This window comes from Sarcophilus harrisii, chromosome 4 (assembly GCF_902635505.1).
Source record: "Sarcophilus harrisii chromosome 4, mSarHar1.11, whole genome shotgun sequence".
In the NCBI taxonomy this organism is placed as follows: Eukaryota; Metazoa; Chordata; class Mammalia; order Dasyuromorphia; family Dasyuridae; genus Sarcophilus; species Sarcophilus harrisii.
In genome coordinates, this window is record NC_045429.1 from 117389905 (window position 1) to 117407794 (window position 17890).

The 17890-nt window shown below is 37.8% G+C and overlaps 2 non-coding genes across 2 annotated transcripts; both read left to right on the forward strand.

The window, feature by feature from the left end:
* The first annotated feature begins 16852 nt into the window (after positions 1-16852).
* TRNAE-UUC lies at positions 16853-16924 on the forward strand. The gene has a single exon. It is a non-coding gene; the product is annotated as a tRNA-Glu (tRNA).
* A 617-nt stretch (positions 16925-17541) lies between these two features.
* On the forward strand, positions 17542-17613 carry TRNAE-UUC. The gene has a single exon. It is a non-coding gene; the product is annotated as a tRNA-Glu (tRNA).
* The last annotated feature ends 277 nt before the right edge of the window (positions 17614-17890 follow it).

A 17890-nucleotide genomic window follows, 5' to 3' on the forward strand; every position in this document is an offset into this window, starting at 1 on the left:
GCCATTGGGCGGAGGGGATGGGGGAAGGAGGGGAAAAATTGGAACAAAAGGTTTGGCAATTGTCAATGTTGTAAATTACCCATGGATATAACTTGTAAATAAAAAGCTATAATAAAAAATTTTTTTTTAAAAATAAGATACAAAATCCTTAAAGCTCCTTTCAGGTACTCTGTTGGTAGTCTGGCATGATCTGTTCTTGAAGATCTACTGCTTCCCTTTTCTAAGCCATTCTAGAATTTTTTCTAGTAGAAGTGAAACTCACTAGTATATAATTTGCAGGCCCATTTTCTTTCTTCCAGTTCAGTAATTCCTGTCCCATTCACACATATTAACTGCCCCCTGACAAAACCAGCTGAATGGTCATTTGACAGTATTGCCACCTGGTGGTCAAATTGTAAAGTGTACCCTCCATTCATTCCACCTCAGCATTATTGGTTAATTAATGCTTGTTGAGTTGATTCAAGTCAATAAGCATTTATTAAGTATTTCTTTTATTCCAGGTACTGTACTAATCACTGGGACACAAAGAAGGACAAGCAATAATCTCTGCTTTCAAGGAGCTCATAGTCACATGGAGATTATAAGAGAACAAGTATAACTATGTCTAAAAGAGATATATACTGGGTCAAATCATTAAGATTAAAGATGAATTGGAATTCTTGCATAGAGTACGATTTTGACTTTTACTTGAAGGAAGCCAAGGAATCCAGGAGACAGATAAGGAGTTAAAGAGTTCTGGGCATGGAAAACAGTCAGGAAAAATACCTGGAGCCAAGAAGAGTGCCTGTTTCATTAGAGCAACAATTGGGTGTGAAGGTGAGCAGTGGTTCTCAAAGTGTGGTGCAGTGAATCCTGGAGGGTCTCTGAAATCCTTTCAGAAGGTCTACAAATTCAAAATTAGTTTTTTTTTCTATTTATGATAAATATCTATTATGTAACAAAAACTCTTTGTACATATTCTCAATAGTTGTTAATACCATAAAGATACTGAGAAAAAGAGTTTGAGAACCACTGGTGTAAGATATAAGATTGGAAAGGTGGGAGAGGGTCAGGTTTTGAAAGACTTTAAAAGCCAAACAGACAATTTTATATTTTATTTTGGAGACATAAGAAGAAAACAAGTCCTGTTTGAATAGAGAGGTGACATGATTAGAATTGAGGTTCAGAAAGGTCAGTTCAGTAGCTACAAGGAGGATGAACTGGAATGACCAAATCAGCAGGCTACTGCAATAATAACTTTAGTTGGGAAATCTTGAATTTAGGTTATCCATAGGGCACAAATGCTAAATAGCCAATAGTCAATTGGAAATAAGAGACTGGAGGTCTGAAGAGAAGTTAGAGCTTTTTAAAAACCTGGGAATCATCATCGTCAGAGAGATGACAATGGAACCCATGGAAAATAGTAAGATTGTCAAATAAAATTGAATAGGAGGAAAAGAAAGGAGATCCCATAACAAATCCATGAAGGACATTGAAGTTTAGTGGATGTGATCAGAATGAAGTACAGCATAAGAGCCTGAGAAGGAAGCAAGGGAGAGAAGTGTCTTCAAAACCTGAAGAGAAAGGGCTATCAAAGAGAAAATGATAATCAATAGTGACAGGCTGCAAAAAAGTAAAGTGAAATGAGGGCTTAAGAAAAGGCTATTAAATGCCATCTGCATCCAGAGAGAGAGAGCTATGGAGACTGATTCAAATCAAAGCCTTGTTTTTGTCTGTTTGCTTGCTTGTTTTTTCTTTCCAGTGGTTTTTCTCTTTTGATTCGATTTTTCCTTTCACAAAATTATTAACGTGAAAATATGTTTTAAATGATTGTACATGAATAACCTCTATCAGTAACTTGCTGTTTTGGAGAAGTGGAGAGAAAGGCAGGAAGGAGAAAAAAAATTTGGAACACAAAATCTTATAAAACTGAAAGTTGAAAACCAAATAAATGGCTATTAGGTGTGGTGGTTAAGAGATTATTCATTGTTTGTGGCAGCCCTCTTTGTAGTGGCCAGAAACTGGAAACTGAGTAGATGCTCATCAATTGGAGAATGGCTGAATAAATTGTGGTATATGAATGTTATGGAATATTATTGTTCGGTAAGAAATGACCAGCAGGATGAATACAGAGAAGCTTGGAGAGACTTACATGAACTGATGCTGAGTGAAATGAGCAGGACAAGGACATCATTATATACTTCAACAACAACATTGTATGATGACCAATTCTGATGGACGTGGCCATCTTCAGCAATAAGATGAACCAAATCAGTTCCAATGGGGTAGTAATTAACTGAACCAGCTACGCCCAGCGAAAGAACTCTGGGAGATGACTAAGAACCATTACATTGAATTCCCAATCCCTATATTTTTGCCTGTCCGCATTTTGGATTTTATCTTCTGGATTGATTATCAGGGTCTGAAAGGAATAAATTAAGTTTCCCCACTATTTTTAAAGGTTTTTGGCCTATTTCTTCTGGAACTGGATTTTTTCCTTTTGTGATGCCGGAGAAATTGAGCAAGATACAGATTAGAGAACAATTTAATAGTTTATTAAATGGAGAGATTTACTGGGACCAAATGGATCCATGGCTTGGTCCCAGGGCTGAATGAGACTATCATCTCAAAGAAATCCAGCACGAACTGTGGGATACAACTTTCTTTTATAGGATAACAAGGACAATGACATAATGGGGGAGGTACCTGGATGGGGATGACTTAATGGGGGGAGGCACCTAGGGAGGTACATAATGGGAGGTACTGGAGAGGCTCCTGATATTCTAACAATGTCTAAAATAGATAAAAACCTTTATCCCATCAAACATTAAGAGGGAATAAGCAGTATAGCCTAAGGTCTAAGATCTTTATCAAACCTTAAGAGGGAATGGTTATAACCTGAGGCAGAGTAACAAAATAGGACAATTAGGGAAACTGGATCAGGACATTAAAAGAGAACTGTGGCACAACACTTTAAATACTTAGGTATTATGATTATATATAAATATATGTGCATATATATATGTATATATATATTTATATTAATTCAGTAAATATTATATTTTTAAGTATATTTTAGTTTATCTGCCTATTTTTATGTGCATAATTATTGTAACCTTATTTGAAATTATGATTACTATCCCTGGTTTTTTTTTATTTAAACTGAAACATAACATTTTTTACTCTAGTCTCTCATTTTAGCCATATATATATATATATTTGAGTTTAATTTTTTTTTTTTTTTTGTAAATGATATATTGTTAAATTCTGCCTGCTGATCCATTCTGTTATTGTATTCTATTCTATGGGTGAATTCACTCCTTAAGGATAATGATTATGATGGTTAAAGGTGTATTTCACAGTTCATCTATCTCCTTTGTACCACCCTTGATTCTAGGTTTTTGCTCTTCATTCTTTTCCTCTTAATCCCTCCTACACACCTCTACCACACCTTCGTTTCTTACTTTGGATAATGTACTTTGTTATAACTATTCCTTTTTCTTCCTCTTTAACCCCTTTCTCTCACTCTCCAACCCAGTCTCCTATTTCCCTTTTAAGTGTAATGCATTTCCATATCACAATCTTTGTGCACTTGTGTAGGTGGCTGGGTGTGGGTGTGGGTATAATTGCATTCATTCTTCCTTTGTCCTGTTTTAATGAAAGTGAGCCTTAAGAGATACCCATTTCAGTCAAAGGATATGAATAGACAATTTTTGGATGATGAAATGGAAACTATTTCTACTCATATGAAAAGATGCTCCAAGTCATTATTAATCAGAGAAATGCAAAGTAAGATAACTCTGAGATATCACCACACACCTCTCAGATTGGCTAGGATGACAGGAAAAGATAATGCTGAATGTTGGAGGGGATGTGGGGAAACTGAGGCACGGATACACTATTGGTGGAATTGTGAATGCATCCAGCCATTCTGGAGAGCGATTTGGAATTACGTTAAAAAAAGTTATCTAACTGTGCATATGAAGTGGGTTGTGGTCCCTTTAAGAAACTACATTTGTGATTCCTTTCAGATTACTCCCAGCCCCTCCTTGCTGATGCATTATTAGTTCAGGAAACCTGTACCTGCAGGATTCACAAATCCTGATCAAAAGCATCCCTTTGATTTCCAATAAGAGATCAGGGCTTGTCCTAGCCCCTATCGGATTTGAGCCAACTTGGGCCATCCCAGCGCTCATTCTGATGATCTGCTGCTTGCGTTTCCCAACCCCCACCAAGCAAATTTTAGCCCTTGTTAAACCTATTGAGTAGCCAACTTGGGACTCCACCCAAGGGCCCCTTTAGCTAAATCTCTCATAAAAAGAGCCAAACAAAAATCCTCTCTTTGCTGAGGTTCCAAATATGTCATGTTATGCTATGCTTGGTATGCCAAGGGCCCCTGCCTACTGGAATACTGTTTCCAGTGCTATCCTCTCTTTACCCTCACCTATTTCCTAACCAGATTTTAACCTTACTTCCAATCCCCATAATAAACTTCTTTTATCAATCTAGGTTTTTGGGTCTGTAAATTTCTTTACAGAGAATCTCTGTGCCAGAAGGGAGTTCCCCAAAACTCCCTACCCTTGCACCGAATCCTGAGGGATTGCAAGGGAGACAAACCCCTCCATTTGATTCCCTGAACCCAGAACCTGTCACTAGACCTTATCATTTAACTCTCTGACCACCAAAAACTCTAATTTCATTTGGGTTCCCCAAATCTAAACCTCATCACATACCCTTTGATCCAGTAGTGTTACTACTGGGCTTATACCCCAAAGAGATACTAAAGAAGGGAAAGGGACCTGTATGTGTCAAAATGTTTGTGGCAGCCCTGTTTGTAGTGGCCAGAAACTGGAAAATGAATAGATGCCCATCCATTAGAGAATGGTTGGGTAAATTGTGGTATATGAATGTTACAGAATATTATTGTTCTGTAAGAAATGACCAACAGATGCCCAGAGAAAGAGCTCTGGGTGATGACTAGAAACCATTACATTGAATTCCCAATCCCTATATTTATGCCCACCTGCATTTTTGATTTCCTTCACAAGCTAATTGTACAATATTTCAGAGTCTGATTCTTTTTGTACAGCAAAATAACAGTTTGGTCATGTATACTTATTGTGTATCTAATTTATATTTTAATATATTTAACATCTACTGGTCATCCTGCCATCTGGGGGAGGGGGTGGGGGGGTAAGAGGTGAAAAATTGGAACAAGATTTTTAGCAATTGTTAATGCTGTAAAGTTACCCATATATATAACCTGTAAATAAAAGGCTATTAAATAAAAAAAATAAAAATTAAAAAAAAATTATCTTAAAAAAGAAATGACCAGCAGGATGAATAGAGAGGATTGGCAAGACATTGGCAAGTTCATGTATGAACTGATGCTGAGTGAAATGAGCAGAACCAGGAGATCATTATACACTTCAACAACGATACTGTATGAGGATGTATTCTGATGGAAGTGGATATCTTCGACAAAGAGAAGATCCAATTCAATTCCAATTGATCAATGATGGACAGAACCAGCTATACCCAGAGAAGGAACACTGGGAAATGAATGTGCACTACTTGCATTTTTGTTTTTCTTCCCAGGTTATTTTTACCTTCTGAATCCAATTTTTCTTGTGCAACAAGAGAACTGTGTGCATGTGTACATATATATCGTATCTGAGATATACTTTAACATGTTTAACATGTATGAGACTACCTGCCGTCTAGGGGAGGGGGTGGAGGGAGGGAAGGGAAAAGTTGGAACAGAAGTGATTGCAAGGGACAATGTTGAAAAATTACCTATGCATATGTTCTGTCAATATAATTAAAAAAAGAGAGAGATACCACTTCCTCTACCCCTTTCTTCATATTTACATATAGGTCACTTTCTATACTTTTTTTATATTTGGAGCAGCTAGATGGTGCAGTAGGTTGAGTACTGGGTCTAGATTCAGGAAGATGACTAGATGCGGCCTCAGACATTTACTACCTCAGTTACTCTGGGCAATCACTTCACCCTGTTTACCTCAGTTTCCTCATCTGTAAAATAAGGTGGAGAAGGAAATGACATTTCAACTTTTGCCACAAAAACCTCAAATGGGGTCACAAAGTGTCAGACACAACTGACCAACAAAACATTAAATGTCAGTGATTTGCCTCTCCTTCCTCTTCTTTTCTTCCCCAATATAATCTATCACTTCTAGTTCTGTTTTCTCCTGAGACTGTTAAAACATAATGAACCCAACTCCCCAAATCAATTCTGTCTGTCAGATTTAACTTTATCTTTGACCCATGATGATATATTAGGGTTTTGAAAAAATATTTTTTCCTGTCCTTCTATTAGCATGTAAACATCTCTACATCATCCCTTCCAAATGGACACATATGTTTTACCTTTTCTCTTGGCTCCTGTTTCCATTTCAAAATGTCTACTCGGTTTTAGCCTTTTAATCAAGAATAACTGAAAATTCTCTATTTCATTAAAGGTTCGGTTATTTCCCTCACCCCAGGATTATATTTACTTTGTCCAATAAGTGATTCTTAATTTTTTTTTTTTTGAATATCACATTCAAAGCTTTTGTTTCCTTTATGGTGATAAAGTGTTTATGATTCCCAACTGTGATTGCTTGGTAATCTTTCTTTTTGACCATAGGATTTTCTCTTTTATCTTGGAGCTCTGAATTTTGATTATGAAATTCCTGGGAATTTTAATTTTGGGGGGCTTTTTTAAAAAAGTAGACAAGGGGTACTTCTAGGCAAAAGATCCAGTCAGAAAGGCAAAGGGTCTTGATGAGTTATGGGTACCAAAATTGACTCAATATTGCAGAATCATAAGATTTTCCAATGATAATCTTAGCAAACCTAATGCCTGTTGTGAGACAATTGGTTTCTTTCGATTTTCACTTTGCCCTTTGGTTTTAAGAATTCTGGTCAGTTTTTATTTATGATTTTTTAAAATACTCTATCCAAACTTTTTATTTTTGATGTTATGATTTTCAGATAGTTCAATAATTCTTTTTCTCCCTTATCTTATTTAATATTTTATTTTTCCCAATTACATGTAAAAACTATTTTAACATTTTTTTGTTCAAAATTTGAGTTCCAAATTCTCTCCCTCTCTGCCCCGCATTGAAAAGAAAGAAATTTCTCATAAGTTATACATGTGTAGTCAGGCAAAACACATTATCATGTAAGTCAGTTTGTGAAAGAAAACACAGACAAAAAAAAAATCAATAAAAAATTTTTTTTAAAGGATCTGTGATCTGCATTCAGGCTTTACCAGTTCTTTCTCTGGAGATGGACAACACTTTTCATCCTAAGTCCAACAGAATTATCTTGGATCATTTTATTATTAAGAATAGCTAAGTTATTCATAGTAGATCATCATACAATATTGCTGTTTCTGTGGACAATGTTCTCCTGGCTCTGTTAATTTCATTTTGCATCAGTTCATGTAAATCTTTCCTTTTTTTTTTTTTCCTGAGAGCATCCTATTTACCATTTCTTAAAGCACAGTAATGTTTCATCATAATCATATACATCAATTTGTTTAGTGATTCCCCAATTTATGAATGAACGGGACTGACTGAAGTATTTCTCAAGTTTACGAAACTAGGCCTAAGTCACAGGATCTCTATTCCCAGAGCTGGGAGATTGGGCCTTGGACCCTGGGTCTGGGAGGGACTCTGAGCAGTCACATGATCTCTGGAGGGTCAGGCCCTGGGTTGCAGGAGGGAAAAGGAAGTGGCTTGACCTGTGGGAGGCAGACAACATTGGTGACCATTGATCAAGGATGGTTACTTCCTTTTAGTCTATCCAGTGAAAAGGCTTGGGTCTTTTCCTATTTAACCGGATGTTCTGTTTCCTGCGAGCCAGGTTCGGGAGCACATGGCGGGAGTTGGGATGGCTCCCAGATGTGTCTGGGCCTCTCCCTGCAGGGACTAAATAAATGCTTTCTCTTTGTCCTGAAGATGTCTCTTTATCCAACTTTTTTCTTTTACCCGGTTCATTCTCAAAAATGTTTTGCTTCTTTTTCCTCTCCTTTTATCCCCTTTTATTCCCCTTTTATCAGCTTCTCTCATATCCCCAAACCACTTTTCTTATCCCCTTCCCTTCCTATTTTCCTGTAGGGTAAAATAGATTAAGATAGATTTCTAGACCCAACTGAGTGTGTGTATATTATTCCCTCTTTGAACCAAATTCTGATGAGAGTAAAGTTTGTGTGCTTTCCTCCCCACTTCCCCTATTTCCCTCTTCTCTATAAAAGCTTTTTCAGGCCTCTTTTGACTATAGTATTCCTGGGAGTTTTCATTTTGGAATCTCAGGAAATGATGATAAGTGTATTCTTTCAATTTTTATTTTACCCTCTGGTTCTAAAATAACAAGTTTTTCTTGATAATTTTTTGAAAGATGATGTCTAGGCTCTTATTAAAAAATCATGACTTTTAAAGAGTTCATTAGTTTTCAATTGTCTCTGCTGAATCTATTTTCCAGGTCAATTGCTTTTCTAATGAAATATTTCACATTTTCTTCTATTTTTTTTTTCATTTTTCCATTGCTTCTTGATGTCCCATAAAATCATTAACTTCCATTTGTCCAATTCTAATTTTTAAAGAGTTATTTTCTTTAGTGAGCTTTTGTACTTCCTTTTCCATTTGGCCAATTCTGCTTTTTAAGGAACTCTTCTCTTCATTGGATTTTTGTGCCTCTTTTACCATTTGGCCTTTTCTGTTTTTAAAGTGTTTTTTTCAAATATTTTTCCCCTGTATTAATGAAACTTCCTGTTTTCTTTTTCGTTTCTTTTTCTTTTACTGAGGCAATTGGGATTAAGTGTCTGAGGTCACACTTGAACTCAGGCCTTCCTGACTTCAGAGCTGGTGCTCTCTCCACTGTGCCACCTAGCTGCCCTCTGTATTTTCTTTATGAAGCTATTGACTCTTTTTCATGATTTTCTTGTATCACTTTCATTTCTCTTCCCAAATTTTCCTCTACTTCTCTCACTTGATTTTTTAAGATTCTTTTTTTTACCTCCTTTACGTACTGAGGTTAATTCATATTTTTCTTTAAGGTTTTGAGTTAAGGAATTTTGACTCTGTTCTTTTCTTCTGAGTGGGTGTTTTGATCTTCCTTGTCACCATAGCAATTTTCCATGGTCAGAATTTCCTTCTTTTGTTTGCTCATTTTCCAGCTTATTTCTTTTTTTTTTTTCTCTTTCATTAAAACTTTTTATTTTCAAAACATATGCATAGATAATTTTTAGCATTCACTCTTGCAAAACCTCATGTTCCAAATTTTTTCTTCCTCCCTTCTGGTGCCCCTTGCCCCTAGACAGCAAGTAATCCAATATATGTTAAACATGAGCAAATTCTTCTACACATATTTCCACAATTAACATACTGCACAAGAAAAATCAGATCAAAAAGAAAAAAATGAGAAAGAAAACAAAATTTAACAACAAAAAAAGTGAAAAATACCCTTGATCCAGCAATCTCACTACTGGATCTGTATTCCAAAGAAATCATAAAAGAGGGAAAAGGACCCACATGTGCAAAAATATTTGTAGCAGCAGCTTTTATAGTGGCAAAGAATTGGAAATAGTAAATGTCCATCAATAGGGGAATGATTGAATAACTTAACATATGTGAAAACAATAGAAAGTTATTATTCTATAAAAGATGATGAAAAGACTGAAAGTTCTGGAAGGATTTATATGAATTGATGCTGAGTGGAACAAACAGAACCAGGAAAACATTATACATAGCAACAGCAAGATTGTGTGATGATCACTTGTGATAGACTTAATTCTTCTCAGTTCAAGAATCCAAGGCAATCTCAATAAACTTTAGATGGAAAACACCATCCACATTAAGAGAACTGTGGAGACTAAATGTAAATCAACATGTGCTATGTTCACTTTTTTCCCCATTTTTTTCCCTTAGTGGCTTTGCTTTTTTGTTTTGATTTTTCTCTCCCAATATGATTCATGTAGAAATATGTAAACAAAAAAAAATTAATGTACATGTATAAACCCCCCCCCCAAAAAAAAATGTTGTCTTATAATGTAACTGGGGAAAATAAAATTAAAAAAAATAAAGTGGAGCTCTGCTTTCCAAGTGGAGAGTGCATTGTCCCAAGCTTCATGTTTTTTATGCAACTGTTTTGGAAAGTAATTCTGGGCATCTGTAAGTTTGGGGCTCTTCCAAGTCAGTATGATCTAGGAGAGCTGTGTTTACTACTCTCCTGTACTATGCACTAGTTTGTGAATAAGCACAAGCACTCTTTTCAACCCTGCAAATTCTTCTGTGCTAGTGCTCCTCCTCAAGCTGGGATTAAGACCCAGGACTTCCACCAAGATCCAAGTATAGACAATCAAGAGTCCTGCCTCTGGTGTCAGCAAAGGGATCCCTGTAAATCTCCTTCTGACTCATTGTATGATCCCTTTATCATCTGTGGTCTGAGAGGTCAGAAAATTACCCCTGCTGCCACTAATTCAGTCATCTGGTTTGTTAGGACTTGGTCTGTGCTGGACGGTGCTCCACTCTAATCTTGGTGCAACAGACTTTTTCTGTTAACTGAAAAATTGTTTCACTCTATATTTTTGTGGGTTCTTCTGCTCTAGAATTTGTTTAGTCATTATTTAAAGGTATTTGGAGGAGTTTAGGGGAGAGCTCAGGAAAGTCCCTGCCTCTACTCTGCCATCTTATTTTCCATTTTGGATCATACTCTTACCATCTTGTTTCTACTACTACAGCTCTGTTTGGGACAAAAAGACCTACCCAAATTGACTACTATAGAGATCACTCATAGAAAGCAGAATTATTTATTAGAATCTCGAGAAGCAGACCCCATCCTGGTCTGTGAGTCAAATTCACAGCAGGAGAGATACACTCCCTTGAAGATGTTCACAGCTTTTATACATTTTAGACAAAGAATCTCCAAAATCCCACCCTCTATCTGTTGTGATTGGTCACATAAGTCTGTATTCCCCTACTTGGTCAGTGGAATGCAGTAGACAAGGTGATATACAGCTTCTTCAGCCACATATATGTTTTTAATCCCTTCTTTGGACAACAGAATGTAGTCCAGGCTTTATCTAAAATCTCGTGACTCCGGAGAAACAGAAACAAGCCTGTAGGCTTGATCTACTTTAAATAACAGTCTCTGATCAATATGTGCTTAATCTGCAAGTTCTTCATCTTTCCACACAATTCTCCCCAATAATTCTTAAATTGTCTCTCTGCCAATTTCCCATTGTTTTCAATATTATATTTCTCACATTTTCTTGTTTTTCAGTCTTTTTATTTCGTTTTTAGTATTTCTTGTTTCATTGAGTTGTTTTCTATTTGACTCAATCAAAATTTCACAACATTCAACCCTTGAGTAAGATTTCCCAGTATGTTTGAATATCTCATTTCTTCCCAGTCTCCCCTCCCTAGCCATTCCATTTTGTATGTCTTGTTTCTTTTCTTCCAGTTACAATCTCTGTGGTTAGACACTCCTCCTCCCACTCTGCCCCACAATAGGCTCTATTTGGACTTGTTATTCAGTTACTCTCTTCCTCCAGGTTTATCCCTGAAGTGTTTCTCACTCTAGGGTATTTTTTCCCTAGTTTTCCTAGTTTTCTGAGGCTAGTCTATTTTTAAAAATGTTTATTGATATTTTTTATATCATCTTTATTTTCAAATATATATTTTTACTGTTTCTCTTTTTTTTTTCTTTTTATTTAATAGCCTTTTATTTACAGGTTATATGCATGGATAACTTTACAGCGTTAACAATTGCCAAACCTCTTGTTCCAATTTTTCACCTCTTACCCCCCACCCCCTCCCCTAGATGGCAGGATGACCAGTAGATGTTAAATACATTAAAATATAAATTAGATACACAATAAGTGTACATGACCAAAACATTATTTTGCTGTATAAAAAAAATCAGACTCTGAAATATTGTACAATTAGCTTGTGAAGGAAATCAAAAATGCAGGTGGGCATAAATATAGGGATTGGGAATTCAATGTAATGGTTTTTGGTCATCTCCCAAAGTTCTTTCTCTGGGCGTAGTTGGTTCAGTTCATTACTGCTCCATTGGAAATGATTTGGTTGATCTCGTTGCTGAGGATGGCCAGGTCCATCAGAACTGGTCATAATATAGTATTGTTGTTGAAGTATATAATGATCTCCTGGTCCTGCTCATTTCACTCAGCATCATTTACTGTTTCTCTTGCAAAAAAGTATTAAAAAGAAGAGAGAAGAGGAAGAAGAGAAGGAGGAGGAAGAGAAGGAAAAGCATTTCTTGATGGCGATTTCAGGGTTTCCAGTTTTCATGCCCCAGCATGCACAGCAAATCAGAGAAAGCAGTTTGGGGGTGAAGAGGGTTTCTTCTTCCTTCAGCTTAGAGTATGGTCGGTAGTGTATGTTTCTGTCTTGGTCCTTTTTAAAAACAAAAATCAATGACTTTGGTGAAACATCAGTGGGATACTTATCAATTTTCTGAATCTCATGAAGCTAGAATGGACAGCCCTTATGTGACCAGAGTCAGTGATGAGGTCCTAGGTGGGCATTAGCAGAGAATGCCTGAATCATTGTAAACAATCTGGAAATCTAGCTGCTCTGAAGGTAAAATGGGAGGGACACTGATATGACCGTCTCAAACTTAAGTGGGCCTTTTGCTTTTTAATAGTCCTTTTGTTCCAGTGGACTTTTGATTACAGTCCTATCTTAAGTGGAATTCTTTAGAAACCCTACCTTTACTGTATCTAATTAGAAAGCCAAGTTATGATATCAAACCCAAAAAGTTATATTTCCCTATAAAAGACCTGCACATTCTTTAGATCCTTGATAACTCCTTTTTAGGGCTAGCTCCCAAATCAAGGAATGGCCTTCTCCCATCTCATGGCACCTTTCTCCTTATTATAGCTAATTCCTTTAGGATTATTCTGATTGCTAAGCATCACAATAGCTAATGCTTATTAGGACCCTATCCTCCTTTTAGGATTAACCTTGTAATCCCTACTTGCTCCTAGTAATTGTGAGTTCCATTAAGGGAATTTAGTCTTTCCTCTAGATGTAATATAGCTTCTAGGGGAAAAAGAACAATGATTTTGAAGCCCTCTGACCTAAGACTATTTTTGTTCTAACAATCCTGTCTGTCAATAATTGTAGAGGAATATAATGCTATTTTTTCCCTTGGATTTTACAATCATTGTAAAAGTTCTCTGGTTTAGGAATGTAATAATATTTCTTCCCTTAGATATTAAAGAAGATATATTAGTGATCCTGAAGCCCTCTGACTTAAGAGTGCTCTTGTTCTAACAATCTGTCTGTCAATGATTTCAAAGTCTTCTGGTCTTAGAATAGTCCTATAAACATTAGTGACTGTCAGATAGATATCCTGTTGGTCAGTAATAACCAAGTTCCTGAGACAATAGTGAATAGACTACCCCTCAAACCTACTTGTAAGCCATAAGCTAAATTCTCTTGGAATAAATACACTTATAATGATAATAATGATAATGATAATAAATGACCCTAAATGACAATAAAACTTTGCCCCTTGACCAGGGAATGGGTTCAAGCCTGCAAATTATTTTGAGACACCTTGCGACACTGGTCAGTGACCCCAAATTTTTGGGGTCCCCCTTCCCAACCTCAACACTCTTGTTTCCTTTCCTTTCCTTGCTAACTTCTCTTGGAATTTAACCCATTTTTAGTAGCATAATAAAATCTTTGCCCATTGAGTTGGAGAATGTCCATGCCTACAAAATATTTTGAGACAACTTGAGACATAGACGAGTGTCTTTTGGGGTACTGTTATGCCACAGTTCTCTTTATTGTCCTGACTCAGTTTCCCTAATTATCCTAATTCAGTCCTGCTTCGGTTTCCCTGCTTCTCAGTTCTGCAAAACCTCCCCTCCCTCTTTATCAGAATACTTGATAAAGATAAAAGATCTTATGTTTTAGAATATCAGAATGCCGCTCCCCATCCCAACCTACTGGAATGTCAGATACCCTCTTATCAAGATGCCTCTTCCCATGTCCAGGGTGCCTCTCCCTGATTATGTCATCTCATCTCCAGTGGCTCACCCCACCCTGTCAGAGTTCTGTTCCCATCTCAGCATCCTGAGTCCGCCCCTGCCTCAGTCTACCCCCTGCATCTGAGTCACGTGTGTGTGTGTGTGTGTGTGTGTGTGTGTGTGTATCTTTGAGAATTCACATTGTTTGCTGGATTCTTGAAGACGTTAGTCTCGTTCAGCCCTGGGACCAAACATGGATCCTTTGGTCCCAGCAAATCTCTCCATTTAATAAATTATTAAATTATTCTCTAATCTCTATCTAGCTCAGTTTCTCTGGCATTATAGTACCACTCATACCCCATTATTTTGGTGGCCTGATATAGACAGAGTTTCACTGAATATCTCAACATCAGCAGTCAAAGAAAAACAAGCTACAATGAAGCTCAATCTTAATTGGGGCTAACATCTTAGGCCACGTTATAAAGAAAATCAGATAAATCTCAACGTGGGAAGGGAGCACAGAAGCTATTTAATTCAACCCATAAAATGAAGGGAAATCAAGTGATTTGTTCATTCAGCTTAAAAATATTGAGCTGGGATGCAAATCTAGGCCCCTCTAGAAGCCAATGATCTTACTATTATGTGTCACAGATTCTCAAATTCCTTAAATTTTTTAAAAATTTATTAATATTTTCCCGTTACATTCAAAACTTTTTTTTTTTTTTACATTTGTTGCTTTTAATTTTTGAGTTCTAGGTTCTTTCCCTTCTTTCTACCCACAATTAAGAAACCATATGTGAAGTTATGCAAAACATTTCCATAAAATTCAAGTTGTGAAAGAAAACAGATCTCCCACCCTAATAAACATTAAAACCCTCAAAAAGTTAATTTAAAAATAAAAAGAGAGAGAAATAGAATACTTCCATCTGTATTGACACAGTTCCTTCTCTAGGTATGGATAGGATTTTTCATCCAAAGTCTTTCAGAGTAGTTGTAGATATTTGTACTACTGAGAATAATAAAGTCATTTACAGTTGGTCATCCCAGAACATTGCTATTACTCTGTTACAATTCATTTCACTTTACTCATGAAGGACTTTCCAGATTTTTTTTTTCTGAGAGCATCTTGCTCATCATTTCCCAGGGAACTATAATATTCCATCAGAGAAATTTACTTTGAAAATTTTTTTGCAATTATAATTGCTGATTTATTCCTTCTCTCTTTTCACCCAGTCCCTCCTCAAAAGCGTTTTGCTGTTGAACACTCCCTTCCCCAATATGGCCTCTCTTTTGTCACCTTCCCTCCACCCTTCCCATATCCCATTCCCTTCCTATTTTTCTGCAGAGTAAGATAAATTTCTGTTCCCCTAATGAGTTTGTATGTTATTTCCTATTTGAAACAATTTGATGAAAGTAAGGTTCATTAACTCCCCACTCTCTTCCCCCTCTTCCCCTCCACTGTAAAAGCTTTCTCTTGCCTCCATTTTTTTTGTGGCAGATAATTTGCTCCATTCTACTTCTCCCTTTCTATTTCTCCTAGTACATTCCTCTCTCACCCCTTAATTTCATTATTTTTTAAAAGATTATCCCTTCATAATCAACTCACACCCGTGCCTTCTGTCTATATATACTAACTGCTATAATAATGGGTTCTCATGTTCCTTATACTGAAATTTAGTGCCTAGATCAAGGAACATAATAGTCTTACTGTTGTTCAATCTGTGAAACCAGTCTATTGAATTGTGGTAAATTTTTTGGCTTAATGTTTTAGCGAGACCATTGTTAAACTGGAATTTTTTCCCCTCCCAGAAAAAGGAAGCCGGAATGATGAAGAAATCATGTCATATGAAAATTAATGGAAATAACTGGGAATTTTTACCCCGGAGAAGAAAAGACTAGGGGAAATGGGGCAGCTTTCTTAAATGGTAGTGGATGCAAGATTCAGAGTAGATTCTCTTAACATAAGGGAAAGTTCTTAATAATGGGAACTTTTCAAAGATGGAATGAATCGATTCAGATGCTAATGTAAGGGTTGTTCCATTACACGGTAGAGATTCGGTAATTTTACTATCAATCTAGCACCTTAGTCCATGCCCTATCTAGAGCATACCCCCTTCCCACCCATATCACCCCAAAGTTAGATGTACCCATTTATCGGAACCTACTGCCCTAAATCCAGACCTACAGGGTGTCCCAAAAGTCTAAGTGGAGTTTTAAGTTACTAAAACTTAACTCTCCAATTGATCCTATACCTTAAAATAGCACTGGGTAAAGACTAATTCAACATACTGTATCCTCGCTGAATTTTATCTGAGCCGGCTATGTATAAGCAGGAGCCAAGAACTTCCTTCCAGGTGGCCCCGGAGGTGAGCGACCCCAGCTGCGGGCCAAGCAGCTTGGGAACCGCCGGAGGGCACTTTGGTTACTTCCTCTGCGTCTAGGATGGAGAAGCAGATACTCTTGGGATCATTCAACAGGTGCGGAGACGGAGAGAATGAGAAGCCAAAGTAAGGGAGGGGAGAGAGTGCGCGAGAGAGCAGGCCGCTCCCTGAAGGCCTGGGAGGCCCTCGAGTTTCGTCTAGTACGTCGGAGCTCCGGTCCCGGGCAGGCTGAGCAAACAAGGAGCCCAGCCTGTGGGCGAGATGCGGCAGGCTTGGCTCCTGGCGGACACATCTCGCAGTGAGGCTGCGGCCCGGGATGCGGTTCTCACCTGCCCCTTTTCCCGGGGTTATTTTCTCCAAGGAGCCGGGGAGACCGAACTCGTATTAAGTATTTAGGAAGCTACGGAAAAGTGAAAGCAAGAAGGCATTTTGAGTGTCGGACAAAGAGAACCGTGGTAGCTGATTTAAAAGCGTGTTTCCGCACTCCCTGGTGGTCTAGTGGCTAGGATTCGGCGCTTTCACCGCCGCGGCCCGGGTTCGATTCCCGGTCAGGGAAAACCTTTTTTCTTTCGGTAGTTATACTGTACTAAACACACTCCCAATTATTCTGCATTTGTGCACCTCCTGCTCCTTTCTTGGGCCGCTCAAGAAAGTGCCGTTTCCCGATTTAAGCACTGGAAACATCCCCGCCAAGGAGGGTCAGAGAGGAAATCAGCAAAGGAAACTAACAAAGTGGGGTTGGGGTGAGGAGGGGAAATGGCTGGACAGATATAGTATGTGCGAATGAAGTGGAATTCCATGACGGGCATTTAAGAATTCTGAGAAACAAAGGAAGAGTTGTATGAGTAGTGCAGGACCAGGAAAAATCAGTATAGATGCAGGGACTGCAAGAATAAGAACACTACAAGCCGGGAAGCGGATTTTGTGCTTCTTTCATGACCCATCTTTAGTCCGATAAGAGCTCAGGAAACGCGTGTCTCTTTTTTTTCTTTCCTTCGTTAAAGTGGAGATCCATCAGTTCTGAGTAATCTGTATTCTGCCATACTGAGTTGCTTTGGTGCTTGGTTTGGTTTAGAAGGCTTTTTTTGAAAAGTTGGGAAAATGAATATATAGGCGAATGCAATACCTAAAAAGAGTAAATAAAAGAGGTTAAAGAAAGCTGCTTCCCACGGCTCCCTGGTGGTCTAGTGGCTAGGATTCGGCGCTTTCACCGCCGCGGCCCGGGTTCGATTCCCGGTCAGGGAAACATGGTTATTTTTGTATACAATTTGTTTTAAATCGCCTAGTTAAGGCAATCTTCGACCGAAATCCCAGCCCTGCTTCAAAAGAGGGAAAGCAGGAAAAGGAAAAGTTTTAAAAACTGAACACGGAAAAGTCACTCTCCAGTTGTTGACTGCTGTAGTCAGCACGGGGATGGGGGAAAGGGAGGGAGGTGGCGCTCAAAGCTCTAAGAACGGCTTTGATTCCTTCCCTGAAGTGCAGAACTCGGGCAATGGTTTCCTGGTAAGCGCCGGAGGACTAA